We start from the raw sequence: 8,519 nt of genomic DNA on the forward strand, positions 1-8,519 counted from the left end.
TTGTTAAAGGGGGGTTCCAGATTCAGATAAGCCCCCTGTCTGTAGACCTTCTCCTGCGGCCTGCCAAGTTGCGTGCTCAGATACGGGTCTGGTATGGATTTTGGGGGGACCCTACGCCATTTTTTTACATTTTGGCTTGGGGTTCCCCTTAATTGATTACTATAACATCCACATGCCGCTCGCTGTAAAAAACACAAAAAAACTACTTTTGTTAAACCCTAAACAACATACAATATATAAGATCCAGTTATTTACTCAGTATTTCCAATACTTTAGTATTGGAATTATGAAACACATTTACTTGTGTCAAACACAACTGTACTTATAGCATGGCTATTTGATACTTTGACCACAGTTGCTGCCTTTTTGCCTCCACGCCCCTCCCTGGCACTTGGGATTATCCTGTATTGTAACTCCTCGTAAGCCATGCATGAATAGTCGGCTCTTTTCGCTGGTGTGCCTGCCAGCCGGGGACTCCCGATAGGACTGAGTGGAGGGGGGTCTTTAGAAGATCTCAGATTCAGGAGATAACGCACAATACAGTGTGACTGGTAACTATATATAAACAAATGTTCATTACTACTGTATATTATTTTATTTTGTGATATGTCTATGAATTTCAATATATGTAAATATTTTCACAGCATATTAATCCTCTGAAGAAGACCCGGCGGGGTTGAAACGCGTCAGTTTTGCTAATTATTAACAATTTTAGCGTTTGAAAATCATGTAATTTGTATTCAGTCTCACCTGTGCTGTTGCTTTTATATCTCCTGTACCACAGCTCATATTTTAAACATTAGTGGTATATTTTTGATATTATGTCATTAATTAAAAAAATCTAAGTAACCTGTAATACTAATTACATGTAGTATTTTTCCACCTATTTGCTGCTAAAAAAAACCCACACAGGGGAAAATTCCCTTTTTTTTGACCCTTAAAATCCATACCAGACCTGAAGGACCTGGTATGGATTTTGGGGGCGACCCCTATGCCATTTTTTTTTTAATTTTGGTGCAGGGTTCCTCTTAATATCCATACCAGACCTGAAGTGCCTGGTATGGATTTTGGGGGGACCCCCACGCAATTTCTCTTTAATTTGGGTGCGAGGTTCCCTTTAATATCCATACCAGACCCAAAGGTCCTGGTAATGGACTTGGGGGGACCCATGCGATTTTTTTTCAGTGATTTTTATCTATATTCCCGGGACCCGACAATACATTACAGCCGCGAGTAGTTTTAAATGACATTTTTTCCTTCAGAAATGTCATTTGCTGTGGTACTGTTATAAACAGGGGAAAAATGTGCTGCTTTACAGGCATACTAAGGACTCCCCCCTAGGCACGATATTTAAAGGAATATTTAATTTTTATTGTTTCACTTTAAGCATTATTAAAATCACTGCTCCCGAAAAAACAGCCATTTTAAAAACTTTTTTTTTTGCATTGATACATGTCCCCTGGGGCAGGACCCGGGTCCCCAAACACTTTTTATGGCAATAACTTGCATTTAAGCCTTTAGCCACTTCCATACAGGGCATTTTCACCCCCTTCCTGCCCAAGCCAATTTTCAGCTTTCAGCGCTGTCGCACTTTGAATAACAATTGCGCGGTCATGCAACACTGTACCCAAATGAAAGTTTTATCATTTTTTCTCCACTAATAGAGCTTTCTTTTGGTGGTATTTGATCACCCCTGCGTTTTTTATTTCTTGTGCTATAAACAAAACAAGAGTGACAAGTTTGAAAAAAACACAATATTTTTTACTTTTTGCTATAATAAATATCCAATTAAAAAAAAAAAAAAAAAAAAATTTTTCCTCATTTTAGGCCGATACGTATTCTTCTACATATTTTTGGTAAAAAATATTGCAACAAGCGTATATTTATTGGTTTGTGCAAAAGTTATAGCGTCTACAAAAAAAGGGGATAGATTTATAGCATTTTTATTTTTATTTTTTTTTTACTAGTAATGGCGGCGATCTGTGATATTTATTGTGACTGCGATATTGCGGCGGATACATCGGACACTTTTGACACATTTTTGGGACCATTCACATTTATACAGCGATCCGTGCTATAAAAATGCATTGATTACTTTATAAATGTGACTTACAATGAAGGGGTTAACTAGGAGGGGGCGCTGTAGGGGTTAATTATGTTCCTAAGGAGTGATTCTAACTGTGGGGGGAAGGGACTCACAAAGGGAGGAGACCGATGGGTGAGTGAGTTTGGGGTGGAGGAACTTGACTAGCCTGCACAGAGTCCTGACCTCAACCTGATAGAACACCTTTGGGATGAACTAGAGTGGAGACTGCAAGCCAGACCTTCTCGTCCACATCAGTGCCTGACCTCACAAATGAGCTTCTGGAAGAATGGTCAAACATTCCCATAGACACACTCCTAAACCTTGTGGACAGCCTTCCCAGAAGAGTTGAAGCTGGTTTAGCTGCAAAGGTAGGGCCAACTTAACCACTTACGGACAGCCGGCTGTCGTTATGTGTTGGTACTTTGAAGAGGAATATCGTTGTTATGGCAGCAGCTAGCTAGCATAACCCGGTATCCTCTTCTTCAGCAGGCGGTCCGCTTTCAGATAAAAGTGGTCTGTGCGGCGGGTTCGCCGCAAGATAACTTTTATCAGCGGCGGGAGATGGGCCCTCCGCCGCTTACCGGAGCCGTCAGTAGCGGCGGAGGTGATCGCGTCCTCTTCCATGTGTGGTATGGAGACGAGTGAGGGTAAGATGGCCCCCACTCATCTCCATACCATTGCAGGGCAGAAGTGACGTCAAAACGTCACTTCCGTCCATAGCTCTTAAAGAGACTTTTTTTTTTTTTTTTTTTCAAATGACATTTAATTTTTTTATTTTTATTGCATTTTAGTGTAAATATGAGATCTGAGGTCTTTTTGACCCCAGATCTCATATTTAAGGGGTCCTGTCATGCTTTTTTTCTATTACAAGGGATGTTTACATTCCTTGTAATAGGAATAAAAGTGACACAATTTGTTTTTGTTTTTTAAAAGAACAGTGTAAAAAATAAAAATAAAGGTAAAATAAATAAGAAAATATTTTTTTTTAAACACGCCCCGTTCCGCCGAGCTTGTGTGCAGAAGCGAACACATAGGTGAGCAGCGCCCGCATATGAAAACCGTCTTCAAAACACACATGTAAGTTATTGCCGAGATCGTAAGAGCGAGAGCAAAAATTCTAGCCCTAGACCTCCTCTGTAACTCAAAACCTGTAGAATTTTTTAAACGTCGCCTATGGAGATATTTACGGGTAAAAGTTCGTCGCCATTCCACGAGCGGTCACAATATTGAAGCATGACATGTTGGGTATCAATTTACTCTGTGTAACATTATCTTTCACAATATAAAAAAAAATTGGGCTAACTTTACTGTTGTCTTATTTTTTTAATTGAAAAAATTTATTTTTTCCCCAAAAAGTGCGCTTGTAAGACCGCTGCGTAAATACGGTGTGACGGAAAGTACTGCAACAACCACCATTTTATTCTTTAAGGTGTTAGAAAAAAAATATATATATCTATAATGTTTGGGGGTTCTAAGTAATTTTCTAGCAAAAAAAATGTTTTTAACACAAACATCAAATCTCAGAAAGAGGCTCGGTTCTTAAGTGGTTAATATTGAACCCGGACTAAGACTGTAATGCCATTAAAGTTCATGTGCGTGTAAAGGCAGGTCTCCCAATACTATTGATAATATATAGTTTGACCAGTTTTATATACATTTCTTCATAATCACTCTGCACACTCCTAATCTTTGAAACATTTTGACATGCAGATTTCAACTAAGCCTCTGCTTACACATTTTTTTTTCATTGTATGCTGAGTTTGAATTGTCTAGACTTGTGACAAGTTTACTTTAAGGTATTTTAGGATTTTACAACTTATTGAACATACTTGGCTCTTCAAGTGTCTCTTTATTACTTGCTACTGAAATTCCTCTCTGAAAGTTTACATAGCAAGATCTAAGTCATAAACAATAAGTGTTTTGCCCACAGAGCATTAAGGCTGTTTTATATGGGAACAGAACTCAGTTGGAGTGAAACCAAAAGCACAATCATCATGTTTGGATATTCATCTGGCAGCCCAAGAAACAGACTGGCTATTGCATCATGTCGATGGCTATACTGTAACACATCAAAGCCAACAGATTGCATGTTGAATGGACACAAATCCGTTCGGACTTTCACCTTTAGATAGCTGACTCGGAGATCTTGTGAGAAGGATGACACAAAAGCCTTAACCTTGTTATTTGAAAAAAAATTGATATTGCATGTTTAATGTTTAGCAGACATGTAAAGACCAATATCTATCAATGGCTATGTCAATTTCCACTGCACAAAAACCAATAGTGTCCAGCTATGCATTTTAAAAAGTTGTATTAGGTAAACTAGAGAGTTTGTCATCTTTAAAATAAATTGAAAGTAAATATAAACCCTAATTGAATGATATTTGGATTACCAAAGTATTGTATATCATAATCAATTGAATTTTTGTTTCAAAAGACTTTTTTTTACCCTTTTTTATATCCTTTATACATCCTAGCATGACTAATCTTGTCCATCAATTTTTAGCTACTTCTTGCCGACATCCAGCATTGGCTGCACAACATTGCTCTATACCAAATTCCTAAATGTGACAATGATGAACTATACGTGTCCAATGTGCATCAACATGACAACTTGTAATCTCCACCAGGGGAACATACAACAGGGTGACATGATCTAATATTATTATAATGGATTATTAAATTTATTTGCATCTTCAACTACAGGTAACAAGTAAAAATCAGAGTGGATGGGGGAATCCCTCCCACATTGCTTATGTGTTATGCCAAAAGGGAGGGGGGGTGCAGGGAGCCTTTCCTCAAGGTCTGTGCTGTATCACAGTGGAAGATACCCAATCACCATTTTTTGGCCAGAAGTTTATTCCTGCCCTCCACAAGTATGTTGAAGGTAATGTGTCCGTGTCACTGGGCCATGCTGTAAGCATCAGGGTACATTTGAAGACAAAAACCTGGTCCAGTAGGCCTGACCTGGCCTCCTCTTTTGACTCCTTAGATCTAGAGCATATGGAATAGCCCAACCAAAAAGCTGCCATGCTGTTTTGCCATTGGTATGCCGGAGAAACAGGAGCCACACTGGCCTAGAAATTCTTGTTTATCTTCAGGTTCAGACAGAAGGATGGCTTACCCTATACCATCTATGCCAGGTAAGGTCAGGTGTGACAATAGCACAAACCTGTTGGTTTTGGCAGGGACTTGTCCAGAATCTAGTGGCGCAGTGGTTCCTGGATAGGTACCCTGGCTGCCAGGATATCTTGTGCCAGGCTAGAACAGTGTGCAGCCATCTTAGTTGATCATAACTTATACATTTTTGCCTGGTTGAAATTCAACAGCAACAAAAATTGCATTCCACAACCTAATATGCGATAGACCTACAATAAACCCACTTGCACCTGCTGGGCATTCTTAGGAAGCACTGACATCACTGGGAATCCCCCACTACTTTTAGGGGCACTCCTCGCCCCCTACCCTTATATATGATGACAGCTTGGGGAGATAACATTGGGCTACGTGTACCGTTGGAATCAGTTATGTGCCCTCAGGTCTTTTTTTGGCGAGTTGGCAGGTGATGGGCATCATGACTGACAATGGATTTACAATGAGGGACTTTTTTGGGGGATTTGTATTTTTAATAAAGAACTTGTCAAACATTTGGGTGTCTTTATTTATTTATTTTATTTATTTCTTAGTTACAACCTAGAAACATTTGATTGTCTATTTCTGGTATACAAAACTTTTTTGTAAATACTTTTTTTGTGAATGGATAGTGGTACTATGGGGGTGGTATCTGGGGCCCCCATTATTATTAAAGGTAGCTTCCATATTCTGATGAGCCCCCACCCACAGGCTCCCACAACCACCAGCCAGGGTTGTGGGGATGAAGCTTGGCATGATTCGGGGGGGGGGGGGCACATGCTCTTCTCCCTTCTACTCTTACTCTGAATCTGCATGTCCGGATTAGGGTTTGGAATGGATTGTTAGGTGGACCCCACGCATTTTTTTTTTTTGGTGTTAAGTCCCACTTAAAATCCGTAACAGACCCGAGGGGCAAAAGTACATTTACAATATAAATTGCCACCAAATTAAATTAGTTGCCAGCATCTTTTTTTTTTTTTTTAGATCCCCAAATGTCCCCCAAAACACACAGCAGACCTAAACTGTCAATGACATGTAACTTAAAGGAAGAGAGAGATCTTTTTTTGTTGTTGTTTTGGACAGGGTGAAAATGGATTAGAACACCTGTCAGTTGTTGTTGTTGTCTGTTCCCCTGTTAGGGAGATTCATCCTCTCTATTTTCTCGTGTTTACCATTATTATTGAATGTGAAAGTAAAAGAAAATCCCAAATTTTGGGTTGTCCGCAGAAAAGCAATAGAGGGGAAATCTGGACACTGGTTCTGGTGACCTGGGGGTTCCCAAGGAATTCCCTTAATTTAAAGGGATTTACTCTCACTTCCTGATTTGGCTATTGGACAGGAAGTGAAGGGAAATCTCCCCAATGGGACACAGATGGCAAAAAATAAACTGACAGGTGTTGTGACCCTCCCTTACTCTATCAAAAAATGAAAAAAAAAAAGTTTGCCTATAGTTTTACTTTAATGTTTCACTATAACGTTTAAACAATCACTGCTCCTGGCTGAATGGATTTCTGCACAGTATCCACCCTCTATGCATTTTTTTTTTTTACATCCCCTTGCCTATTAGCCCAAAATGCTGTACAGTATTTAAAGTATTTTTTTAGTCACCTGTGGAAAAATCAAAGGTCAGTTTAAAAGTTTTTGTAGCTGCTGACTTCTCAGAACCCCGGATTAGACAAAAGGGACTGGGGTAGGCCTCTAGTAATGCTTGATTGAAATACTGAATTATTAGAATTACTTCTCAATAAACATTTAAGCAGTTGTAAACCTTAGGCATGAAATATGAAAAGAACACATCCTTCTATGCTGAGTATTTTCCTCTATTCAAAGCCCTGAGTGGGATTTCTCTCTGCTACCTTGTTCCTCTGTTAACCACTTGAGCCCCGGACCATTATGCTGCCTAAGGACCAGAGGTCTTTTTCCAATTTGGCACTGCGTCGCTTTAACTGCTAATTGCGCGGTTATGCAATGCTGTACCCAAACGAAATTTGCGTCCTTTTCTTCCCACAAATAGAGCTTTCTTTTGATGGTATTTGATCACTTCTGCAGTTTTTATTTTTTGCGCTATAAACGGAAAAAGACCGAAAATTTTGAAAAAAAATGATATTTTCTACTTTTTGTTATAAAAAAAATCCAATAAACTCAATTTTAGTCATACATTTAGGCCAAAATGTATTCGGCCACATGTCTTTGGTAAAAAAAATGTCAATAAGCGTATATTTATTGGTTTGCGCAAAAGTTATAGCGTCTACAAACTAGGGTACATTTTCTGGAATTTACACAGCTTTTAGTTTATGACTGCCTATGTCATTTCTTGAGGTGCTAAAATGGCAGGGCAGTACAAAACCCCCCCAAATGACCCCATTTTGGAAAGTAGACACCCCAAGGAAATTGCTGATAGGCATGTTGAACCCATTGAATATTTATTTTTTTTGTCCCAAGTGATTGAATAATGACAAAAAAAAAAAAAAATATTTACAAAAAGTTGTCACTAAATGATATATTGCTCACACAGGCCATGGGCCTATGTGGAATTGCACCCCAAAATATATTCAGCTACTTCTCCTGAGTACGGGGATACCACATGTGTGGGACTTTTTGGGAGCCTAGCCGCGTATGGGACCCCGAAAACCAATCACCGCCTTCAGGATTTCTAAGGGTGTAACTTTTTGATTTCACTCTTCACTGCCTATCACAGTTTCGGAGGCCATGGAATGCCCAGGTGGCACAACCCCCCCCCAAATGACCCCATTTTGGAAAGTAGACACCCCAAGCTATTTGCTGAGAGGCATATTGAGTCCATGGAATATTTTATATTTTGACACAAGTTGCGGGAAAGTGACACTTTTTTTTTTTTTTTTTTTGCACAAAGTTGTCACTAAATGATATATTGCTCACACAGGCCATGGGCCTATGTGGAATTGCACCCCAAAATACATTTAGCTGCTTCTCCTGAGTATGGGGATACCACATGTGTGGGACTTTTTGGGAGCCTAGCCGCGTACGGGGCCCCGAAAACCAATCACCGCCTTCAGCGTTTTTAAGGGCGTGAATTTTTGATTTTACTCTTCACTGCCTAACACCGTTTCGGAGGCCATGGAATGCCCAGGTGGCACAACCCCCCCCCAAATGACCCCATTTTGGAAAGTAGACACCCCAAGCTATTTGCTGAGAGGCATGGTGAGTATTTTGCAGCTCTCATTTGTTTTTGAAAATGAAGAAAGACAAGAAAAAACTTTTTTTTTTTTCTTTTTTCAAATTTCAAAACTTTGTGACAAAAAGTGAGGTCTGCAAAATACTC

This window comes from Aquarana catesbeiana, linkage group LG06 (assembly GCF_042186555.1).
Source record: "Aquarana catesbeiana isolate 2022-GZ linkage group LG06, ASM4218655v1, whole genome shotgun sequence".
Classification (NCBI taxonomy): Eukaryota; Metazoa; Chordata; class Amphibia; order Anura; family Ranidae; genus Aquarana; species Aquarana catesbeiana.